Source organism: Mytilus galloprovincialis, chromosome 6 (genome assembly GCF_965363235.1).
Source record: "Mytilus galloprovincialis chromosome 6, xbMytGall1.hap1.1, whole genome shotgun sequence".
NCBI classification, from domain to species: domain Eukaryota; kingdom Metazoa; phylum Mollusca; class Bivalvia; order Mytilida; family Mytilidae; genus Mytilus; species Mytilus galloprovincialis.
In genome coordinates, this window is record NC_134843.1 from 66259526 (window position 1) to 66286283 (window position 26758).

Below are 26758 nucleotides of genomic sequence, written 5' to 3' on the forward strand. Positions count from 1 at the left end.
TTTCAAGTGTTAGATTTGGGGGAGTTTTTGTAACCCAATAAACATACTCAGCATATAAAATGAAAGCTCCTTTTAGGAGAACAAAAATGAATTCAAAACACTACTAATTTCAGACTTGGATCTTTCTTTATAAAGATACATAAAAAAGTTTAATCAAATTGAAGCCAAGTCAATTAGAAGGGAAAAAAAGAAACAAAACGCTCTAGCTTATAAGTCATTTCCTCTTTTTGAAGGGAAATCAGTGACAAAGTGGTGTTAGTAGTTTATCTAACAGTATAACTAAATGGGCAACATCAAGGTTATGAAAGGTGCTTTCGACTCTTGATCTTAGTTGTCTAGGATTGACAGTTTTGGGGACAAATATTTAATATTCACAAGGAATGTTTCTAATATGAACTACAGGTACCTACTAAAAACTTTAAACCCTATCTGATCTCTGAACTTTAACCCTATAATATCTGACCTTAACAAAAAATCTACTCAAGACAGAAACTGAAAAAGAAATGACATGAACACAAACCAATTTATAATAATTGCAGGAGTCACAATAAAAACATTAACAAATGTTACCTGTTTTCTTTTCAGATCACAGTTTTGCCCTTATTGTACAGAAATCACAAATCTGTGGTGGACATCTCAATATTTTTCATTTTGCTAAGGTAAGAGTGCAATTCTTTTTAATAAAATTTTAATAATACTTTTTTTTTTAAATTCAAAAAAGATAAAGGCATAGAACCTTAGCTACTTTGTGATATATAGTAAAAGATGACCAACCATGTTTCTTCTAAAAACAGCCCCTGAAAAATTTCTGGAAACATGGCTTCAATACAGACATATTTTTTCAGAAGATGAAAGAAACTTGAATGTGTGTTTTCTTTGTATAAAAAAACTCCTGAGATTTGCTTGTATGCATAATATGAAGAAATTGATCATTTGAATTCTCTTTTCTTATAATCAAAGCACTATAAATGCTGTGAGCAATGCCAATCTGACTTGATAACAAAACAGCAGCAACAATATATATTGTATTGAGAAGGATATGTATTCAACTTGGTAAAAAGTATTTTTCTTTTGCCGATCTTTGGCAACTATTCTTAAATTTGAATACCTGAGATTATATATATATATAACAAACTGAAAAGTGGGAACAAACTTTGATATCAATACATAGCTTGATCTCAATTCAACAAGCATAAGATACTGATAAAATATCATTGAAATTATTTATCAACTGTTTCAATAGCTAATGTATAAAAAGATTAAAAAAAAATAATTATGGAAACATCTTGATGAATTTATGAGCTTCTTTTTGAGATACAAACATCTTAAACAAGAATGTGTCCATAGTACACGGATGCCCCACTCGCACTATCATTTTCTATGTTCAGTGGACCTTGAAATTGGGGTCAAAATTATAATTTGGAATTATAATTAGAAAGATCATATCATAAGGAACATGTGTACTAAGTTTCAAGTTGATGTAACTTTAACTTCATCAAAAACTACCTTGACCAAAAACTTTAACCTGAACTTTGCACTATCATTTTCTATGTTCAGTGGACCATGAAATTGGGATCAAAACTATAATTTGGCATTAAAATTAGAAAGATCATATCATGGGGAACACGTGTACTAAGTTTCAAGTTGATTGGACTTCAACTTCTTCAAAAACTACCTTGACCAAAAACTTTAACCTGAAGCCAACGGACGGACGCACAGACGAACGGAGGCACAGACCAGAAAACATAATGCCCTTCTACTATCGTAGGTGGGGCATAAAAAGATCATATCATAAGCAACAAGTGTACTAGGTTTCAAGTTGATTGGACTTCAGCTTCATCAAAAACTACTGTTACACCTCAATATGAATTAAAAAGACAACATCGAGTTCTTATACAATATTTATATATTGCAAACATGTAACCAACTTTTCACATTGAGTAACAACCTTAAAACTGACCAGAAAATACATTAACTCTGTCTTTATCTTTGAATGTTAAACATGTTAGAATAATCAGAAACTTTTAAGTGTCTTTCAGTGGCGACTTTACGACCATACATAAATAGCACTAATTAATTGCGACAGTTCTATAGAGTTCATTCAGATGCTAAGAAAATATTACTATTTAACGGTTAACAGGTGTCACAGTTAAAGTACTTGTAATGTCTATTACACAAATAATACTAAAATTAGCCTTTTAACATCTCCCTTTTCAAGAGAAAACACTGTTTTCGAAAATTCACTTTAAAATAAAATAAAAGGCGTTGCTCCAATTTACAAAGATGTAATAAAAACAATAAAGCATAACGCTTACAGTCAATCTTTGTTATATTCCTGATAAAGCACCAGCCCTGTTCTTTGATGCCTCGGACGGTAACAAGAAGAGAACTTCACCCCCAGGTTCAAATTCTCTGAACCTTGTATGCTTGTCGTACCAAGCCTTGATCTTTTCTTTAACAATTTCTGGCATAGCTGCCAAACAATTACGTATAGTAATTCCATGTTCAATAACTGAACAGTGTTTCCCACCCTCTCCAGTAGACAATCCACGAAGTATAGCCATCGGACCTCTCACAGGCCATCTATACAACAACTCAAACGGCGCTGAAAAGCCCGTTTCTTCATGCGGAACTTCACGATACCCGCTTAACGCATATGGAACCAATTCATTTCCAGACGAAATGTTACCAATAACAATCTCATCATCTTCGTATATTTTCGTCACTTCCGCGGCATGTTCAACTTTGCTTTCATGTGTATCATTATCAGATTCAATCTCATCTTTGGCGCGCTTGGCTTGTTCTCTGGTTAGAACAAATGTGTTACTAGTTCGCTCTAGTATATCCATTCCCAAAAGTGCTTCGGCGGCCAATTTTGGTACGAGTCCAACTTTAGCGATACCTGTATAATACGGTGTGTCTATGTTAACTACAGCAAGCTTAGCGTAAAACGGTTGTCCAATAGCAGATTGTAGAGTTACATTTTGTCCTTGTAAAATGTTCTTTCTATCCACAAGGTCTTCACGAATTAATGTCATGTCGGTACCGGTGTCTTTCACAAAGCTTACTTGCTTCCCGTTTACTTCTCCTGAAACACAAATAAGTCTATGCCCAACAAGCCGTTTAACCAAATAAGATGCAAGATTTCCTGTTGTCTTGTCCTTTTTTTCACAATCACGTGCATAATGTCCAACAGCTTTACATTTGAAACAACGGTTATTGTCAGTTCTATTTTCATCATTTTGTACATTGTCATTCTTTGTCGGTACTATATAGTCTTCTGCTGCTTCTACTACGGACGCGCTGCCTTTGTTTCTTCTGACCCATTGCGCTTGAACGGGTGAAAGAGCCATCAGGAAAAATTCCTCTTGTAAACTTTTGATCGGATCTTTGTCCTTGGTACATCGATTGAGATTTTGTATAATCCGCGCCATTAAAGCTCTGTAAGTTTCATTGTCAGCTTTTCTAACATTAACTAAGTCAACAAAATATTCATGGGGTCTCTTTCCATATCGATCGATTAGCGCACCTTTCAGATCGTCGTACGAAGTGGACGCTTGTGAAGAAACCTGTCTTGCTTCACCTGTCAACAATGTTCTTAATTGTAAAATCCTAATGTCATTAGACCAATTTGCCTGACCACTTACTGCATCGAATTCCGATAAAAATGTTAAGATGTCATCGAGTTTCGGATCAAATGGTTGTAATTTTACTTTAAATGGTAGTGACTGATATTTATCAGTATTTAAACAGTTTAATCCCTGTAAACGAATTCTTTCTCTTTCGATTTTTAATTTCTCTTTTTCGATTTCTAGTTTTTCCCGTTCGATGACAAGCTTTTCCCTTTCAATATCTAACTCATGTCTATTTGTCTTTCTTGTTGCTTTTTTCGGCGGCGGAGTTTTCGGTCTTTGAAAAACTTCTTCCTCAACTGGCACGTCGCTTTCATCTGCACATTCGGCATCTGTAAATTGCATTAAATTTCTATTTCTTCTTGGTCGATTTTTTGCTATGCTGCTTCCTTCTTGTACACCTTCTTCTGCCATTACGGATAGTATAACTAACTACAATTAATCCTGTGATTAATGGAAATATAACGAAAAAGTGAGTTTAAGGCTATGCTCGATAATTCAAAGTCAACGCTGAATCAACAGCCGGATATATTCCAAAATACGAAATCAATATCCAATAAACTAAACAAAAGTTTCATATCCAATCAATCGCTGAATCACACAGCTGGATATACTATATCCAATCAATCGCTGAATTACACAGCTGGATATACACCGGATTAACGGCAAAAAAATAAAACACTGATAATTCACATCAGCTACATAAGCAATAATCCTACGATAGCACATATATCCTTTAGGAAAATTACGCTTATAATCCACTACAGAATAATTAATAACTTAAATTAATTAATCCCATCCCACCGCTGCCACCATTTATGTTACACCTCAATATGAATTAAAAAGACAACATCGAGTTCTTATACAATATTTATATATTGCAAACATGTAACCAACTTTTCACATTGAGTAACAACCTTAAAACTGACCAGAAAATACATTAACTCTGTCTTTATCTTTGAATGTTAAACATGTTAGAATAATCAGAAACTTTTAAGTGTCTTTCAGTGGCGACTTTACGACCATACATAAATAGCACTAATTAATTGCGACAGTTCTATAGAGTTCATTCAGATGCTAAGAAAATATTACTATTTAACGGTTAACAGGTGTCACAGTTAAAGTACTTGTAATGTCTATTACACAAATAATACTAAAATTAGCCTTTTAACAACTACCTTGACCAAAAACTTTAACCTGAAACTCCCACTTTCATTTTCTATGTTCAGTGGACCCTGAAATTGGGGTCAAAAGTCTAATTTGGCATTAAAATTAGAAAGATCATATCATAAGCAACAAGTGTACTAAGTTTCAAGTTGATTGGACTTCAGCTTCATCAAAAACTACCTTGACCAAAAACTTTAACCTGAACGGACGGACGGACGGACGCACGGACGGTACGACGCACGGACGAACAGAGGCACAGACCAGAAAACATAATGCCCCTCTACTATCGTAGGTGGGGCATAAAAATAGAACTTTGTTGGTAAAAGGGAGAGTTACAAAAATGTTAAATAAATACATTATTAAGAGCAAACATCAATAATTAAAAGGTACATTTAAAATCAATTATAACCATATAACCTATCTGCTCTTATAAAGTCATTAACACAGTGACATTTACATTGTAAGTTATCACAATGGCATTTAATTGTTTAATTTAAACCAAAATGATTTCGCACATGCAATATGCATACATTTATAAATATTTTATTTGACATGCGAAATTGCACTTTATGTACATCCCAATAATGAATCAAATAAATGTTTCTAATCGAATCCTTTAAATTATCTCAAAACATAGAAATTCGATGACAGTTCCATATACAGATTAACTTGAACATTTCCGCTGTAGTTTATGGCGGTACTTATACTCCAGAGAGTAATGCTTCAACGGGTTTTGATAGCAAAATACATCTACATATACTATCTTAATGGTTATTGACAGAAAAATACATGGACATGAAATTGACAGATTATGTAATATGAGATGTTATAGATGTTAATGCATATTTCAGTCAATAGAAAACATTTCAGCCAATAAAAAAACATTTCAGTCAATAGAAAACATCTCTGGTAATCTGTGACAATTATGCCATATTGTTTATTGTTATGAATATAAGAAATGCCCATTAAACATTTAGAAGGCACCATATATAAATATAAAAATAAGATTTGGTATGATGATTGCCAATTAGAAAACTCCCCATCATAGCTAGCCCACTGTACAACTTTCAACAATGAGCAAAACAATACAACATAAAAAGCTGACAAATATAAAGCAATTCAAATGATAAAACTAAAGGCCTGATTTATGTACAAAACATTAAGCCGTCTACTTTTGTTTGCACCTGTCCCAAATCAGGAACCTTATGTTTAGTGGTTTTCATATGTTGATGTGGTTCATAAGTGTTTCTCCTTTTTATATAGATAAGGGGGTTGGTTTTCCTGTTTGAAAGATTTACATTAGTCAATTTTGGGACCCTTTATAGTTTGCTGTTCGGTGTGAGCCAACACTCCATGTTGAAGGCCGTACTTTGAACCTGTAATGGTTTTCTTTTACAAATTGTGGCTTGGATGTAGAGCTGTCTCATAGACACTTATACCACATCTGCTTATATATATATATATATATATATATATATATATATATATATATATATATATATATATATATATATATAAAAATATACAGTAACAAAGGACAACCACTGAATTACGAGCTCTTCAGACTGGCTTAATACCTTCAGGAACAAGAGGTACAAAAATAACAAACAAATCTAAACATATGCTGCAATCAACTTGAATCCATGAATGAACTGCCATGCTTATTCATGGGTTCTGTAGTTACTTTCAGTAAGACGTATGGTATACATGCAAGAATAGAATTTATTATCTAACGATCATCAATAATTGACCTTAAAGCTAAGGTTTTGTGACCAAGTAAAGTGTGTTGTTCTAAAGAAAAAATAAGATTGATCGAAACTCAACTGAGTATTTGAGTATGAGGTAATTTTGAATATTTATTTTTTTCTGTCAGTTTTAGTTGTATGAATAAAAAAAAATATAGTTGTTATAATAGAACTGGATTTCTTTATCAATAATTTAATCTAAGCAAAGTACTAAAGCATGTTTACTAACTTCATAAGAGAGCAAATGCACCAAAACAACATAGTTCTTAATTCTGACATAGCATGTTAAAGTCAATCTAGTATTTCATCAGAATCGGTGTATCGGAAGCAACAAGCATGGAAAATCCCTCAGTTTATAACCATCAAGTAGGTGTACCTTTTTGGAATCTCCAGATTTTTGCAATTTTCTAGACACTTCTTATATATTATTATCAATAAATTCTTTCCTTATATGATGAAATGCCATTTCAGATTCTAAATATAATGATGATTTGAAAATCTAGGCAAAGAAAACTGGATCAACTAATAACAGGATACAAAGTGTCAATATTAAAGCTCTCAAATTACCATTAAACAGTGGTCTGACAGATAACCGGACACTTAATAACGCTTAATGTTAATTTGAGTGTCAGAGTAACTCTCAAGTAATTCCCGTTAGAATCTTCAATAAATCGTTACAAAAGCTGGTAATCTAGTGAAGACAATGATAGGATAAACTTTAACAACCACAGAAATTCCATCGGGACCAGTTCAATAACCACAATACCCCAAAGTAAAGAAACTTATTAATTTTCAATTAAATTTTCATAACACCTGAATGCACAGGTAGTATGGTACAATAAGACCTAGAACTTCTGGTTGTAAAATCTTCAATGTTTTATGTGATGAATATTGTAAAAGAGTCAATAAAAAAGACGCAACTTAATCCATTATCCTTTGCTATTATTCATCAATATAAAGGAGGAAACCATTTGTGTTTGCTGTGTAAATATCATGATTAAACATTTTTTTATAGCCATGACGATATCCTCTTTGGTAATGTATATTTCTGAAAGTTACACTTTTTGCCCCCTTTGCTAAAGAGCAAAGACTTTAAAATTTTTCCTTTTACATGTTTTTTTTATAAGCTAATTGAGAAACCTACTTTTTGAAGCCACACTTTTTTAACTGTAATGATAAGCATCATGTGGTTTGATAACAGATGAAAAGAACACGCAAATAAGTTTTCATAGGTAAAACATTATTTGTTCAAGAAATAAGCTCACGAGAAATATTAAAGCCATCGCAAAAAAAAAGACCATAAAAAAAAATGATCAATTGTTTATTTCAATTCATCTTGAACCATGCTGTTCATCAAAATGTCAACTTTATTCTTGGTCATTTCTTAGATGGTTTATAGTTATGTACACTATCACAAGAAAAACTATGATAAGTGCAAAGCAAAATTTAGACAAGTCTAAAAATTAAAAATTAGCAAAACTTTCACACATGAACTTTATTCTAAGAATACATACATTTTTAAGGACTCATTTCACAAAACAAGTTCAGAATTTTATGCAAAAAATTGATCTCAAAGCTCATAAGTACTTGAAAAGATTTTTCATGAAAATAATTACTGATTTTTTCCAATAAGCTGTTTTTTCCACACCAATCTCACTAACACAAAGTGCACTTAAAAAACAGCTTACATGAAGATATAAATTACAATTTTACAGACACAAAGACCCACTGATCAAAAGATAATGCTTCATATTTCATCATAATTATAATATACATGTTCCCACATCTACTTATTAATCTATCTTCAAAACTCATCAGAATTTCTTCTGTTTTAAACATATGTTTTGAGGAAATAATTAGTCCTGAAAGTTATGTATGAAGTTGTACGAAACAATACTGTTTTTTCTAAAGAGAATGCTGTTTGGAAGTAATGAATCTTAATTTCCTATCATTATTATAGTTTTAAATCAGGTATGTATAATATACATGCACTTTCATAGAGAATGTCTACTGCAGATTTTGTAGTTTTTTCAGTTAAACTTAGATGATTTTTTTTTTATTAAACTTCTACTTTGCATTCAATGACAAGAGGGACTTATTACCAATGCAAAATGAAGACCATAGTAGACCATGGAAACCATTTATTTTACAGTTGACCATGAACAGCCATGTTCTTTTTCAAGCTTTTTATAAATCAATGATCATGGTTAACCATGGTCATGATCCATTTTAACCATGGTCAACTATGGTCATACAGATTAACCATGGTCAACTATGGTCATACAGATTAACCATGGTTAACTATGGTCATACAGATTAACCATGGTTAACTATGGTCAGACAGGTTAACCATGGTCAACTATGGTCATACAGATTAACCCTGGTTAACTATGGTCAGACAGATGAACCATGGTTAACTATGGTCAGACAGATTAAACATGGTTACCTATGGCCAGACAGGTGTTAACCATGGTTAACTATGGTCAGACAGATTAACTATGGCTAACTATATATATGGTCTTTATGACAGATTAACCATGGTTAACTATAGTGGTCATACAGTTTAACCATGGTCAACTATGGTCATACATATATATTAACCATGGTCAACTATGGTCATACATATATATTAACCATGGTCAACTATGGTCATACATATTAACCATGGCCATGATCCAGTTAAACCATGGTCAACTATGGCTTTAGATTATTTTGTAAATTTGTTCATTTGTCAAAAATATTTCAACTTCTCATTCAATGACTGACCCAGCAATGCTGCAAAACATATTTCATTTGTTAAAATTATTTTATTTGTTTGTCAAAAAATATGTGTACCTTAACTTCAATGACTAATACTGCAATGTTACAGAGATTGAAATTAACAGGACCCTGTACTATACCAGACTAGGTAAGGTGAAATGCCTTCCTTGATGCAGTCTGTTACCTTTTGTCACTAGCACATAAAAAATCCAGCTCAGTGTGTTGGTCTTTAAGTACAAACAGGGTGGATATTCATTTTGCATTGACATGTTCTCAACCTAAATATATATTAAATTTGGTGCTGGATGTAAAAACAACCATTTCCATGAGGGTATTGAAAATAAAAGTTTTGTCTCAATACTTTAGTTCTAAGTTGAACATCCTCAACATAAAGGCAAAGGGATAAAAGGAATCACAATTGTTTTAGGCACCTGGTTAGTGCACAAGGAATTAAAGTTTTATTACCTGTACTCATCTGAACCATTTGAAAACAGAAAACAAATTAAAGATTTGCACTGAACTAGACTTAGGGGGATTATAAGCTTGACATTTAATAAATACACTTGATGACCATAGATGACCTGGGTCCCGTAGATGATCATGACTTGTGTATTTTTTTGTGTTGTAAGGTTGGTATCTTTGCTTCATGTATTCCCATATACTCCTTTTATCAATTAGGTGTCACAGAATAACAAAAATAGATCATACAAATAATTTTGTGTTCTTTATGGAAAACAAATTGTTGCATTTATAGTAAATGCTAACATTTAAACTTGAAAAGTGCTATAAAAAGTGATTTAGTTACACAACACAACTGTCTAATGATTTCTGTTTAAAAAAAGATTGTTTTGCAAAAATATGAGGAGAGTGTCAATCTCTATGATATGAGATTAAAACCAGATGCTCCGGAGGGTGCAGCTTTATACGACTGCAGAGGTCTAACCCTGAACAGTTGGGGCAAGTATGGACACAACATTTAAGCTTGATACAGCTCTGAATTTGGATTGCGATTAAATAGTTGACACAACATAGGTTTCTGACACAGAATGAACGCAGTCTAAGAACTTAAACTAAAAAACTTAAAAATTTTAAATTGGACATTTACCTATTATGGTTCAATATCCAAAATCTAAATACATGGTTAGATTCAGCATATCATAGAGCCCCAAGAATTCAATTTTTGATGAAATCAAATAATGTTCAATTTTAGATCCTTTGGACCTTAATGTAGACCAATTTGAAAACGGGACAATACTGTACAATTGAATGTTTCTTGCTATTACGCAAAACTGTGCAATTGAAAATTTCTTGCTATTGGGCAATACTGTGCAATCGAAGATTTCTTGCTATTATTGTGCAATTGAATATTTCTTGCTATTTCGCAATACTGTGGAATTGAAAATTTCTTGCTAATTGCACAATACTTAATATAATAATTTTGAACTCCGATTTGGACCAACTTGAAAACTGGGCCCATAATAAAAATCTAAGTACATGTTTAGATACAGCATATCAAAGAACCCCAAACATTCAATTTTTGTTAAAATCAAGCTAAGTTTAATTTTGGACCCTTTGGACCTTAATGTAGACCAATTTGAAAACAGGACCAAAAATTAAGAATCTGAATACAGGGTTAGATTTGGCATATCAAAGAACCCCAATAATTCATTTTTTGATGAAATCAAACAAAGTTGTAATTTTGGACCCTTTTGACCCACACTGGTAATATTTCCCTCACTGTTTATCACCTTCCTAACCACTTATATAATGTGTTTTGTTTTTTGCTCCATACCTGAACCACATTCAGCTTATTCTACCCACTTTTGTTAATTAAAGTTTCCTCTGACAGTTCTATCAAAACAGATCTTATCTGCCTGAGGTTATGGAACCACTCATTGTAAATATGAAATAGATTGAGTACCATAGAGTAACACTGGGTGTGATGTCACACTTTAGAGTGCCAACATTATGAGCATAAACAAAGCTTAATAAACTCATTATTCTTGTTTTCATTTCAATTAAGGCATTAGGTTTACTGTTTTAACCCATTCAAACTAAATGCAATAAATTAATACATGTACATTTAAAATTTGATTATAGGATTGTTAGCATTTAAACATGGTTTTGTGAAAGAGTGTTCCCCTCTAGTGGGGGAGTTTGTGGGTTTGAACTCCCAGCTGGATAAAACTAAAAAATTTAAAAAAGGAATTTGCGGCTTCTCGCTTAAAGCAGATATTATGGAGCAAGTACAGTCTCAGTCAGAATAATGTGTTGGGTAAGGGTTGCATGTCTTAATACTATTTTATGATATAAAACATATTTTGTGGGTGCATTTAAAAATGACCTGATTTTTTTTGTATCATATTTGAAAAGCTGCATCCTTTTCCTAAATTAAAATGTGCATACCATAAATCTTTCAATATTTATATTTATTGACAAGGAAGTGTTAAAACATCAAAGAAATGTGTTATAAGCGCATATAACCAGCTGTTTTTAACCATCAAAATTATATTTATGATTATTGATAATTTTTAAGTGGAATATTTGCTTTTTCAAGATAAAAGTGCAAATTTTGAAAGCTGACATTGCAAAAGCATACCAAGATGCCAGATTAACACCTACAAATCAATACGTATACTTGTCATTGCCAAATTCTTCATTTTTGACCAAAGTATATATGATAGCAAAAATGAACATGAAAAAAATATATTTAAAAAAGGACAAAACAACAAGTCAAATATTAGTATTAATTCAATGGGGCAATGAATTATTAGAAGTCTCTTAAATCAGCTCAAATGCATCATTAACGCATGAAATATTTTCCCCTGAACATTAAACAACCAACATACAATCAATCATTTAGGCAAGTTTATTGCTCAACTGCTTATTACTATTACTAATGATGAGGAACATTTATAAGATTCATCAATATTTAAATACATTAGAAAAACTGCTTCAGAACATTGCTTCTTATCCAAGTCTCTCAGTTTTAAAAATCCTTTTATTCTATTTCATTTAAATTGATATTTTGATCAAGTTCTAGGAAATTACCTGTTGTATAAAGATTTTTACAGAAACATACCAAAAGCATATGAAGCCTAAATGTTTAAACCTGAGCTAATCATTTCTACATTTAATAATTACATAACTTGACCCTGTTTCTCCCTTATATCTAAAAAATATGTATGGTGATATTAACCATTTTTAATGAAAGACCTAAGGGTCTTTTGATTTTGTGTCCTTGTTATGAAGTCAAGCTAGGTCAAAGTTAAATTTGATGTTCTAGATATCGACCTTTGCTGTTACTTCTTATTGATACATGATAAATTCATAGGGTCTTTTACATTAATTGGGTTTCAGAAATTTACTATAAAGGGCAATAACTCCGTAATGGGTGACTTGACAATTTTGGTCATCTTGACTTATTTGTAGATCTTACTTTGCTGAACATTATTGCAGTTTACAGTTTATCTCTATCTATAATAATATTTTTTTTTGCAAAATAATGTCCACTTTATGTATCAATATATGAAAATTGATGTTAGCAGCCTGGTTCACTGATTACTGTGGACTTCTAACATTGAATGAACTTAAAGTAGGAGTTTCAAGCTGCCAAGTTTTGAATATAAATATTATTTCAAAATAGGCGGCAGTGGGGGTAGAGTAATATGTCAAAATATGTCACTAACCACTCACATTTGAAAGTCCCGATAGACTTATCAATCAATAACAGTGATTGCCAGGAAATTGTTCTAATGCACTTAACTGCATAAGACAAACAAAAGTACAACATTTGAAGTTGGGCAACTATAGATCTCTAAGTGCCTTCAACAATACTTTCACTAAAAACTAAGTTTAGTAATTGCATATCTTTCAAAATTAGAATATATATTACCCTGCCCGAGTCCAAAAAATAATCTTGAATAGTTGCTGAGTCAGGTTAACTCTAATTCTATGTCTAAAGCAATTCGCAGCAAAATTAAAAATATGGTGCACTTTAAAGAAATGCCAGTATAACCCTTTTTATACAAATAATTTAAAGAAACTACATGTATAATCAAAATATTTCCAAAGCAGCATACATAGGTGGATCCAGGGGCGCCCTTTTTGTGGGAAAAATTTGGCTGATTATATAGGGAATCACTGAAGCATGAATGGAGCGCCCCCTCCCCCCCTTAGGTCAGTCAGCGGTCCCCCCTTATAAAAAGTTCTGGATCCACCACTGGCATATTACCTTACTGTACTCATTAGCCATTACATAATGAACCTATTGTGAGCCTATAAGCAGCAATGATACAACCTACTATTATGAATACATTTGATTGATAATACTGTTTGTCCTGGTAGGATATCAAAACTTTCAATCAAATTTAACTTAATTCTTAATGATAGTGTTTAATGCTTTGATTGAAATACATGTACACATCAGCATCAATTATTAGACAACTTCTTATAATATCTAATTTAAGTATAGAATTTTGAAATAAATTGAAGAAATTAATTGTTTCAACATTTTGAAGGTTTCTCCCTTTTATTTAATATGAACTTGAAAATGATTAAAACGATTTAATATAATTTTTGTTCATTTATAAGCACTTTCATAATCTGCAACCCCTGCAAGGAATTCAAGAACTGTTCTTAAAATGTTGAAGAGCTGTTCTTAAAGACCCAAGTATTTTAATCTAAGAGAGGTTATAAGAAATTGATCTTGGTGCATAATTATTACATATTTGTGTTTTTTAAATTGAGGACCAAAAAGACAGGGCTTGCTTTTAACAGCTCAATCATGTATGTTATATTTTTTAAAATGTCACCTAGCAACCATAAATTATTTTCTTATTTGGCTGTTGGTTTTCTTGTTTAACAATTTCTCATGCAAGGGTCTTTTATGGCTTATTATACGGTATGAGTTTTGGTCATTGCTGAAGGCTGTACGATGATGACCTTCAGATGCTTACGCCTTAATCATTTGGACTCTGGTAAATTGTTGTCTCATTTGCAATCATACTATCTTCTTATTCTCTTATAAAGACAAGGGCACTTTGCATAATTTAAAGCAAAGTTACATTAGGTTTTCAATATAAATGAGAAGTTCAGAACTATGTCAAGTAACCCTTATTTGTACTCTTACAATTCTAATTAATTCAAGGTCTAGAATTTCTACAAAGGTTTCTTTTTCAGATAGAACTGCAGCCAGTCATTCAAGTTGCAGACATATCAAATAAGCAGATATACAAATAGTTCAATAATTTTCTATTTCATAACTTGTTTACTGAAGAAAATTTAGTCAGACACAGGAAAAGTTAAAGACCAAATGCCTTTTATTACAGTCAGACATGTATATTAAAGTCACTAAATGAAAATGTTAAAAATGACTTTTATATAGAGTGCTTTTTTTTTTAACTTTAAAAATTTTAAATGACCACAATAATTACATAACATAGATGTTTAAGTCCAAGTATAACTCAACTTCCATGTAGGACTGCAACAATTCAAAATATGGTGGCATACAAATCTATCATGTGACCTAAACTATTGCATGACCTCTAAAATTATGTACATTGCCCGTATGTGTCCTTTACATTAAACTTGATAAAGATTGAATTCGTCTTCTTAATCATTCCTATGTCAATAAGTACATTTGGCATTCAGTGTGCACCAATCTTGGTTATGTATATCAGAGGTCAAGGTCAAATGGAAAAACTCAGAAAAAGATAGTAGGCAACAGAGAGTCCAACTTTAAAATCAAATCTGAATGACAGTAAGTTGTTACGCATCTTCACCTAAAGAGGACATTGTAGCCCAGTTCTAAGATTTAAAGTCAAGGTCAGTAAACATCGCAATAATTGAAAACAGCCATTCTAAATATATATCATCGATATTTTAAATCATTGTCAACCAATGTGTCAACACCGAAATGGACAACAACATTAAAGTAGCAGAATTTGATGAAATACATTGGGCCATTCCAGTTAATATCTGCTAAAGGGTGATGGATGGTCCTTTCTGAGGGGTGTAAAATTTATACATCTTAGGGGTGAAATTTGGGTTTTTTCATCTGACACGTACACTCATACGCAAAAATTTCTGAGGGTCTTGCAGTAGTAAATAATTAAAAATAATTACATCTTAGGGGTTACAAAAATTACCTATTTCAGATCTTAGGGGTGCTTTGGAATGAAGACAGTTTCTTATCATGCATTATCTGGTATTGCATTTAAAATTCTGATGGGTACAATCCTTGCAGTAAAAAATTCTGATAGGTCAATTTTTCCCATGAAAGCCCATCCACCCAATATGAACAGAAACTCTACATCTGATAGGTAGTTTTTCATGATGTTTTTTTCTGATAGGTATGAAAAAAAATCTCCCCATCCATCCCCACCTGTTAGAAATTAACTGGAATGGCCCATTTGATGTAATAAATATCTTAAAGTCATGAACTCGTAGATTGTTATTTTCTACATAATCTTATTTTTAACCTTTTAGTAACCATGTACTTTTCCATTTCATTTCTTTGAAGCCTTTAAAATTGAATTTATCCATTACGGATATTTACAGGACTTTCACTTCAGTGGTTGTGTCGGAATGTCAACGACAAGTTTGATTCTTTAATCTTGAAAAAGCGATCATTCCTCTAAAAAAAAATCTGTAGGCATTAGAAATAATGAAATAATTAGGTTTGACAGAAACGATACATGTACTTGATTAACCAAATTGTCAATGTTTATTTCATTAATTAGCAATTATAGAACACTCAAACTTAAATAAACTGACAATATAGGAAATTATTTGACTGTTAAGGAAAATCTGATCGATGGCAAATATAGTTAGTGAAGTATCAACTAAATAATAATAAGGTTTGGCAGTAATGTCTATGACCTCTAGGGGATTTTAAAACATTGTTTATTGTAAAAGAGAGTGGGAAGGTACACAATATTAATACGATGGACATAGGTTGCACTTAAAAGACACCCTCATCATATAGAGATGTTGAAATTCCTTAGGTAGTTCCTAGACAAGTACAGTAACTCAGACCAATAGACCAGTTTAAACACAGAACAATCATTGTTTGGTGATTTGTAATCTGACATTGCTCTGACATCTAATGGTTTTCGATCATTAAGGGCAATTTTGGACATGGGGATAGCAGTAGATCCACAAGATAATTTTTCCTGTAAATAAATATATGCTTATGATAAAAAAAAAATGTTCGTACCATTTGTACCATCCATCAATTACTTAATTTAAGCTGTACGGTCATCAAAATTTGGAGTATGATTATTGAACTCAAGAGTCTCAGTCGTTTTGAGCATAGATTTTAATCTCCAGAGTACTATATAAAGTTAGAAGACAGTAGACCCAAGTTTTTCAGTTTTTTACAGAAACTTTACGAGGGTTTTGTTTTTCTTTCAAAGACATGCATGGACTGACTTTTTTCTTTTTGTATCAAAGTGACAAAAGTAGTACAGACAGAAAAAAACTTTTAAGATAAGACAAAGTTTGCCATTTCTTCATATTTTGTAATTGTGTAAATAGCATTAATTAACAAAACATTTGTTATGTAACTGAACATGTACAGATTGAAAAGGTATCAATCAGTTCATGTAAGAAACAATTTCATGCAGTTATTAAAATTATCATAACAACTGTCATAATAAAACTATGATAGCATATGGTAAATTGATTAATCTATATACTTGATATTAGTAATTTGACAGATCCAATACAAATATCTGATTCTCTTTTTAACAAATAGAGATCAAAACAGGTTATACATTGAGAATAAAGCATTGACCTACGGAATTAGTTTCCACCTAATCTACTTATCCTAGAAACAGTTGTTGCAGGGTTAAAAACTCATATTAAATCTTTGGATGAGTTTATTATTACCTGTGACTTCTGATGCTCAGATAAATCTGGTATTTATTATAACTCTTGGTAAATTAAGGAGGATATAGGGTAGGATGTTTTTAGGAATAGGAATATTCATACCACACCAGGAAGTTCAGTATACTAATAACTCTAGGCAGGGGAAAAGATTAGTGGAACCCGTTAGTAAACCACAGGCTACTAGATCTTGGGCCCTACATCTAACAGAACATGCCTATATCATGCTTCTGTGTATCCTTTCATATTTTGGAAAGTTGGGTCCCTAAATTGGAAAGGTTATTCTCTTTACGTGCTTGGTGGTTAATCCTGGTGATTAAAGACAGCAGGTCGTTTGACTTTCTAATTTTAAATGGACCTCATAATATCCTGAGTAAACAAATATATTTGGGTGTTTTACATGTGAATACACATGTATGTAGTAATATTGTTTTAATCATTGACTTTAATCTATATGATGGGTTTCTTTGCCTGACTAATTGGTGTGGAACCATAATTTAAGTACTATTAGACAGTGCACGACAGTCCCAAGTAAATGTATATTAACCTCCAGAAAAATAATTTGACATTTGTCAAAATGTGTTCTCGCAAAATCAGAACCCATTATGTGCAGAATTTGCATTAAAAATCAATCAATCAATCTTTGAACAATTTATTCAAAACCAGATTTCATTTTTTATTTTTCTGGAGGGTCATATACATTTACATGGGACTGTCGTGCACTGTCCCAGAGTAATAAAATTCAGGTTCCGACCTATTTCATGATGATTACTTGGTCCACTTAATTACATCTGAAAAAGAGCTATTTCTGGAGAAAAGCAAATATATTGTACTAAAAACACCATACAAAAATTAAAAACCAATTCTTCAGAGAACAATTGAAGGTCTTTCCACCTCGATAATAAGAATGAAATTTAAAAAACGATGTTAGAAAATGTCACTCCTTGTTGATGTTATTTGGTTCTTCAAATTGATATAAAAAATAAGACTAATAGGTATATATATGCAGAAGACTTGAAATTATTTTTAGCAAAGGTCAAAAAATCTTGAATGTCAAATTGACCTTTGACCTTGACCTCAATTTCAAGGTCATATGTCAGGGATCTCAAATCAAAAGACCCCAGGTCAATCATTTGTATGGTTGTGAAGAAATACTGATTTCAAATACATAAGGGGAGAAAACTCCTATAAGGGTTAACCAAAACACTTCGACTGAAATAGATTGAAGTTGCGCCTTTTTGTAAACAGCAATTTGGCAAACAAATCATATCATTTACTGTAACAGTTTCTTTTGAATAACTATAACAAGCAAAATTCAAAATTTATAACATGACCCTGACCTTTGACCTTGATCTCAATTTCAAGGTCATAGGTCAGTGAACACAAAACGGAAGACAGGAGGTCAATCACTTGTATGGTTGTGGAGAAAACTCCTATAAGGGTTAACCAAAACACTTTGACTGAAATAGGTTGAAGTTGCGCCTTATTGTAAACAGTTATTTAGCAAACACATCATATCATTTACTGTCACAGTTTCTGTGGTATAACGACAACACGCAAAATTCAAAATTTAGAACATGACCTTGACCTTTGACCTTGACCTCATTTTCCTTCAAATGGACCAAGGACTTCATATCAAAAGACTGTAGGCCTCTACGACTTATAACGTATGAATTGATCCAACAAATCGCCTATCTTAAATTTTCAAAGGGAAATAACTCCCTTAAGATGTCTTCCGATCACTAAAGTCAAAATAATTCAAATCATTCTCAAAAGTAGACGACCAATTTGGTGAAAACAGTTTGCTAAAATCTTTTACGGTTTTAGAGATATAGCGATAACAAGAAAAAGGGGACGCAGGGAGATAACTCCTATAAGAATAAGTGTTTGGTCACACAGGGTGAGTTTCGAAACCCCCATTACTGTACAACATCATTGGCCAAAAAATCCATTCTATATGTTGTAAGACAAAAAAGCATCTCAGACGGCAGAAGAAAAAAAAAAAAAAAAAAAAAATAATCAGAAGAAAAACAAAAGGTCTTTCCACGAAAAGTGGAAAGACCTAATAAGGAAATATGATTGCCAATGAGACAACAATCCACAAGAGACCAATGGACAGGATATTTAACTAGTCAATATTATGAATAAACAAGATTGTTTTGGTACAAATAAGTATTTTGTAAAGTACATTGGCCTGATTTAGGATACAGTTAGTTAGATAATATATTATTATATTTCACAGTTTACAATAATTAAGTAGTTAAGGAAAAAGTACTTCCAAACTCTTCAGAGATTTCACAGGTCTTTTGATCAGTTGTACAACTCAGTTTACTATGCTATCAACAAACACGTTCAATGCAAATAAATTTGATGAAAATAAAAAGATTTCAATAAAAAATTTCCCTGATGTTTTGACTTTCAGGGTATCAAAATACATTTTCAATATAACCATGTTTTAATATACCCTTATTCAGCGCTATCACCGTATTATTCGTTGAAAATGATATAAACACCTCTCAGGGGATGTAACCTGAGGTTTCACAGAAAAAAGATGTTATTGTTAAATGGTAAATATGTAGTCATTTCTGGGCCTTTCTTAGCTGACTATGTCGTATGGTTTTACTCGTTGTTAAAGAACATGTAGTGACCTTTAGTTGTTAATTTCTGTGTCATGTGGTCTCTGGAGAGTTGTCTCATTTCTCATTGGCAATCAATTACAAGTCATCTTCCTATTTTTAATTAGCAGTTTTATTTACAATTTTATGCCAAAATCCCTCCCCTCTCCCCATCGCAACCTGTTTTCTCCATTGTATATAGACAAATCAGTTTTTATTTAGTGGTAACTTCAAATATATCGATCAGGATATATACAACAGACAACAATAAATAGGCTAGGGTCACTAAGTAGACTGTGGACACAGTCAATGATACAGCTAAAAAATTCATGTAAATAATTTGATATTTATATTCAGTGTGCACGATTTCTGATTTCATTTACGTCATCCAGTTTCAAAAAAGTCGTCATATTCATATAATGAAGCTAATCTTTCTTTAAGTATCATCTCAATTTAATTAACAACAACTGTGACATTCAAAAATGCTACAAGTGACCACTGATTCCCATCGGCCTAGGTTAAATGACCACTGATTCCCATTAGCCTGGGTTAAGTGACCACATAATTCTATCAAGTACTTTCACAATAATCTGAGAACCAAAAAATGACCTAGTCAAGTGACCACTACATGTAGATAAGTACTATAAATTGAGAAGAAAAATCTACCAAATAAGTAAACAGTAAACAATAATTGTGAACTTCAAGTACTCCCTGTAGTACATTTTAATATGGATCTTTGTCTATTTTTTAGCTGTGTCACTGAATGTCTTTAAAGCCTCCTATGATATTAACCAATTTCTGCCTCCTAAAAGAAGTGCCTTCTCAGTGAGTGTCTAGACTCAAAGGACAAATGTTTTCATAATTATTTTTTTTTTATCTAATAACTTTAAAGTTATCAAACGATGATTGAACTTGGAAGACTGATATGACGGAAGTGTTTCCTACTAAAATACATATTATTGGAATAAAAATGAATATATTACATTATGTCATCTGATGCAAGTCACATTATTCGCAATAACAAATAAAAAGTAAATTAATTTCTAAAAATTCAGTTTTTCAGTTCATCAATTCCATGTAAATATATAAATAAATGGATCAAAACATTATTATTCATCTTTCTGTAACAGTTACCTTTGGAGTTCAACAACCCATGATAAACCAGTTATATAATTAACTACGTAATTATTACTCCTGTACCGTTTACTTATAAATATCAATGCTGTAAAACTAAGTCAAAATTTCTCCTGCTAAGTTCTTTTGTGTTAAAGAAAGTTAATAATGGGGTACTCATGAAATGATTCCATTTAAATCATAATGCCCCCAGTAAATAATTATGGGGATCATTTTGTAACAGTTCACAGTAAATAATATATGGGTTTTTTTTTTGCAACCATTCTCAGTAAATGGTAGTTTGTAGAAGTGCTTAAAGAAAATAATAAAGGGTTAACAGTAATAATGCAGAAGTGTTTCCCCATTAAAATGTTAACCAGTGCTTCAAGCAATAGAAAAAGAAGATAGTCTGAACAAATAAATACTTTATTAAGTGTAAACCAGCGAGTATCTCAAGCTTAATTAAACAGTTCACCCTTTAAACATGACCGAAATCTGTTTTTCAAATATTTATATTAGAAGTCAAACTCATAGTACATGTCACCACTACATCTAGTGAGAAAAAAAAATCTTCACTCGAAACATCAAATTTTTCACCTATTCAAAATTTCATTTGAAAAAGTGCAGGCTATTTCGTATTCATATATTTAAATATTTAAGTTTAAAAGCTAAAGGTTTGAAAAATATTGAATGAACGAGTCAATCGGTGATGAAAGCAGTTTTTCTTAGGATGATATGCCGGCAAAACATTTTTCAATGATCCGCTATGATGAACCATCATCAGACACTTTTATCCTGATATTACAATGGCAAAATCAGAGGATAATTGAATTTTGATCAATGAAGAACTCAAATTAAGCAAATAATATGTAGAAAATCAACTAGTCTGGAGAGTTTAAATGTACTAAAGATAAAAGAAAAGGGATATCCTCTTCTTACTAATTTTAGTAAAGGATAAAGGTGCTTTTCCATAAATAAATAAAGAATAAAACACCTAAATAAATGTACTCTCAAAAGTAAAAGAAGGTTTATAGTTATACACTGAAGTCATGTTTACTTCCTGCACAAGTTCAGAGCATCGACTAACACTGCTTGTTTAATTGACCACAAAACAATGAAACAAATTTAATTATCCTACAAATTTCAAGCCCTTAATTCTTCTTCCTGAACACAGAAAATCAATAGATCAAAAGATCAATCTGAACAAACAAGAATTCATCAATTTGTCCTTATTATCTCATTAATTTTTCAAATAATAGGAAAAACACAGCACAACTTATAACTATAACAAAAACTGATTTGAACAATTCTACTCCTGATTACACCTTATCCAATAGAAAACTTAACAATTGATGGTAATAGCTCTCTGATGTCATCTTAACCTGCTGTGAGAGATAGATAATCACCAATATTATAATGATCACTTTTCGTCTAATCAATGACAATTGGAGGCAGAACTATAGTGTAAAGAAAACACCCCCTCTTCCTCCTCATATAATCAAGGCTTTTTCACCTGAGCTTTACATAATTAAGACTAGCTTTCACAAATAAGTGCATTAATTGATTATAAATAATAATTTTCCATACAACATACCTTTGGATTTTAAAAAATATCAGCTGTGCTCAAGAACAAACAATTATTTGTATTCACAAAGATTTCTTTTTCATAACATGTGAATAAATTCAAAGGTAAGTTACTTATCTTTTTACTTATAAAGAGTATTTTTTCTGAAAAACCTAAAATTTGAAACTACGTACGTATCTTAAATAATTTTTCTTTTTTTCTTTCAATTTCTTATTTCAGTGTTTTTATTTATTAACTGATTGTACAAGTATTACTTTATTCCCTCTAGATATATATTTCTGAATAAAGAGAAATGCTATTATATTGACAATGCATAACAGAAAAATAATTGTTTAATTGCGGTATATTATACTTTAATGTACGTCTAATCAATTATAAATATAATGTTATGTTGAAACTTAAAAGCTGTATTTTATACACTTAATTTCTCATGGCAAAAAGGGGGAAGGTTAATATAAGTGTATAGGGGTAAGCATAAAGTCCCCAGTCCTTTGGAATCATTTCAGTTAATTAAAAAATGAATTCTACTTTTTTTAATAACAATCTTTATATCATTTCACGATGACTTTTGAATCCTTTGCTTCAGTCAAATTCTGACTACCTTATAAAAAAATTTCGAAATCAAACAATGGCTCTTTGAAATTAAATATTTAAAGTAATAAATAGATTTCTAATCGTGATAACATACACTTGTGTATATACGGTACATAAAAATGTACCATAATGACACAGACTTTTTAATTTATTTTGAAAAATTAAATTACTGTATTCCCACAAGTCAAATTGTGACAAACAATAGCAAATCAGTTATAATATAAGTGGATAGTTCCTCCTAATGAGAGTTTCCCCATTAAAAATGTCAACCTGCTTCCATTAACAAGGATTCAGAAGGAGTACATATGGACTGAACTAACATATATACTGCAGTAAGTGTGAACTTATCTTTAGTTTAGGTTGACTTCAGTAAGCACAAGTTAATGGCCAATTCCCTTTAAAAAGATAAAGTTACATTATGTCTCATTTAAAAGGAGCTCTGTGATATACTAGTATATAACTGAGACTGCATTGTTATTCATTCACACAACTTCACCAAATATAACATATATGTATTCAGCTCAAAATCATTGAAATGTGTCTAGTGCTCTGGTGATCTCCTGAAATACCCCCAACCCCTTATTGTAAGAGTTAGCATCTTTGACAATCTTAATTTTTCTGTTTGAGCATTATTGTCTTTTAACTTTTCCCCCTTTCCTCAATAGAATTTGGTTTTTTGCATACTTGATTCGCATAGGATTTTAAAAATAATATGCTGAAATCTGCTTTTAAAGTATAATTACACCTTATGTAAGAATCCGGGGTTTTGATTGGTTAATAGCCAGTGTATTTTTCACCAATTTATTGTTATCAAATGAATATCGTTCATTTTTAACGCCGCCGGGGTATTTGCCAAAAGGATATGCCTTTTTTACCCTCTCTGCCGTGGTATTTGCCAAAAAATACTCTATCCGACTGGACGCTTGTAACGTCACGATCATCAATGCGTTTTAGTACATTAACATTCGGTGTAATTAAACAGATATATCATGTTATTGAGGGGTATTTGCGAAAAATACCAGTCTTGAGAATGAATTTCCCTCGCCTTACGGCTCGTGAAATTTAACATTCTCTCGACTGGTATTTTTCGTAAATACCCCTCCTTAACATGATATATCTGTTCATTAACGCATTGCGAAAAACAAATATTTCATCAAATAAATTGAAGTCAGATATTCTTATGAATATCCTTTTCATATTGGATTTAAATTTTATTAGTCTGATGCAGACATTTCGTAGTCAAAAGTGTTAAAACTGACGTACTACACATGCGTCATTATGGAGTAAAGGGGGTGGCGTCAAAAGCGGTGTCATTATGGAGGAAAGGGTTAACCGCCTATTAATTTGACTCTTTCCTTTCGACAGATTTTTTAATGGCATGCGTAGTTAAAGATCCTTTGGGGTGAATATGTAGGTCAAGATGTCCAAAATTTAAAAAACTAAATCCGTTCAGTGATATTCTGTTTATACATATCTTTATCTACCAAAAACATTTGGTGCTAATGATAAATCTAAAGTAGTCTCTAGTAAATTAATTTCATTCTAACAGTCTTTAAAGACCATATTTAAACCTCAAAATGGTTGTTTTTTTCAATTGATTGTGCCGAATTCACTGTGAGGAACTGATTGCTTCCAATAGTCATATTGTCCAAACAAGTCAGAAAAATTGCATTCTTGACCAGCTGTGTGAATTTAAGTCCAAACCTGACATTTAACTTGGGGTTTCCATTATCATAGTTCATCGCAAAATTTATATAAAGAAAATTCATTAAACACAAAAAAAGAAAATACCAACCTTAGCTTGTAAAATGGCCTCAAATGAAAATTTTGACATAAATCAATTTTACAGCATTGATAATCATGACTACTGAACCTTAAACCAATTCCCAACAAGAGTATGCCCAAACAGCTGCAGTCTGCTTTAAAACATAAAGACAGTTCAAAACCAAAAGGGTACAAGTAGTTATTAATTCTGTTATCATTGAATCTGTAAGTTTGTCCTGTAACAGATGTAGTAGTCATAGTACAATGATCCTGTCTACATGACAAGTATAATCAACCTAAACATGAACATAGTAACTTTCTGATATACATGCAATAGATCAATGCCATTCACATTTTTTCTCTGTGTTATTGAAGTAGTGACAAAGCCATTGTTGAATACTACAGTGTCTATAGCACCCAATTATTGTATAATTTTAAGAAAATGTGGGGCATAAGACAGCAAACCAATATGAATTAAACCAATGGACAAATAAAATGACATTTTTGAAGCTCTGCATCAAATTGCTGAATAAAATAAGTAAAAGATTGTTATACTCTTAGAAACTTAATTTAGCAATAAAAAAATAAACATTTAAATAACATGAAAATGAATATAAATTCAAAAAGACCATAAGCTGTTTCAATTTCACCTTTAATTAGGCCTGGACCTTTTATAGCTTACTTTTTGGTATTAATTTTGCTCATTGTTGAAGGCTGTGACTGAAAGCTGCTTCCATTCAGTTTCTTTTACTGGGTTTTGGTAGATAATTTGTTCATGTTTACAATCAACTTTTATTGAGAAAAAAAAAAAACACTTTTGTGTTTTGAACAGGTACAATGAAATACAGAAATCTACATTTGCTTCTGACATCCCTCTAGTTAAAAAATGAAATAAACTCAATGAAGTTTATATATATATAATATTACATTTCTCTGTACATTTTTTTACAGACCTGAAGCTCTTTAAGGCAACCATGATGAAAAACTAATGTCAACAGCCCAATATTTTATATAGACCATGCAAGCATTAAGGAACATATCTCCAATTCTGAAAATAACAACTTTGTTTCCCCAGGTTTAGAATTTTTAAAATTGGACGTCTTTTACAGAAGAAAATTCGACTAATAAAACAAAACTGACCAATTGAACAAGAAAGAGGGTTATGAGATCTTAAGTATGTGAATAGTTTTTTTGTTAAAGAAATCATTAATAGTTTAAAAATACAACTTTTCTAGGAAAATAAAATTGTTTAATAGTTTTCATAATAAAGGAACATGAAGGAACATCACACGCAGCACTGAGGTTCTATAGAATCTTACACATTAATCATACTTTATTAATTAACCCAGAAAGATTACATGCCACTTGTGTAAAATAAATAGTTCTGTAATATTAGCAAATTAAAGATTTGTATTGGTACAGTAAGATAAATTAACAGAATGTTAATATTAGAATCATTAGTCACAAGAGAGAAATTCGACTTAAGCATGAAAACTCTCATTGCAGAAAACCACTCTACTTTACATAAATATTCTTACAGTTAATCAATTTTATGGAAATTGTTGCAAAACCTAATGACTGCTTACTCACCCACCCACCTTTTATCCCAATCTCCCTTCCAGGAAAAAACAAGAGTGTCCCTATGTAACACGTATGCCACACTCACACTATCATTTTCTATGTTCAGTGGACCGTGAAATTGGTGTAAAACTTTAATTTGGCATTAAAATTAGAAATATCATATCATAGTAAATAAGGAAACATGTGTACTAAGTTTCAAGTTGATTGGTCACTTCCAACTTCATCAAAAACTACCTTGACCTAAAACTTTAACCTGAAGCGGGACGGACGGACAAATGAACGGATGGATAGACGCATGAAAGGACGCACAGA

The 26758-nt window shown here is 31.6% G+C and overlaps 2 protein-coding genes across 5 annotated transcripts in view; one reads left to right on the forward strand and one right to left on the reverse strand.

Moving 5' to 3' along the window:
* The window catches only part of LOC143080140 (putative ATP-dependent RNA helicase DHX35), a 166353-nt gene that overhangs the window by 39402 nt on the left and 100193 nt on the right, over nt 1-26758 (reverse strand). The gene's annotated exons all lie outside the window — the stretch shown is intronic.
* Nucleotides 1-26758, forward strand: part of LOC143080141 (putative G-protein coupled receptor B0563.6) — a 58150-nt gene that overhangs the window by 16334 nt on the left and 15058 nt on the right. For 2 of the 4 annotated variants that reach the window (XM_076255861.1, XM_076255862.1), the window contains exon 3: nt 586-659. The exons of 1 other annotated variant lie outside the window; for it this stretch is intronic. The gene's annotated coding sequence lies outside the window, so the exon portion shown is untranslated. Of the gene's footprint in view, nt 1-585; nt 660-22449; nt 22612-26758 lie in introns of those variants that run through there. One more of the 4 variants, XM_076255863.1, reaches the window with a different exon arrangement.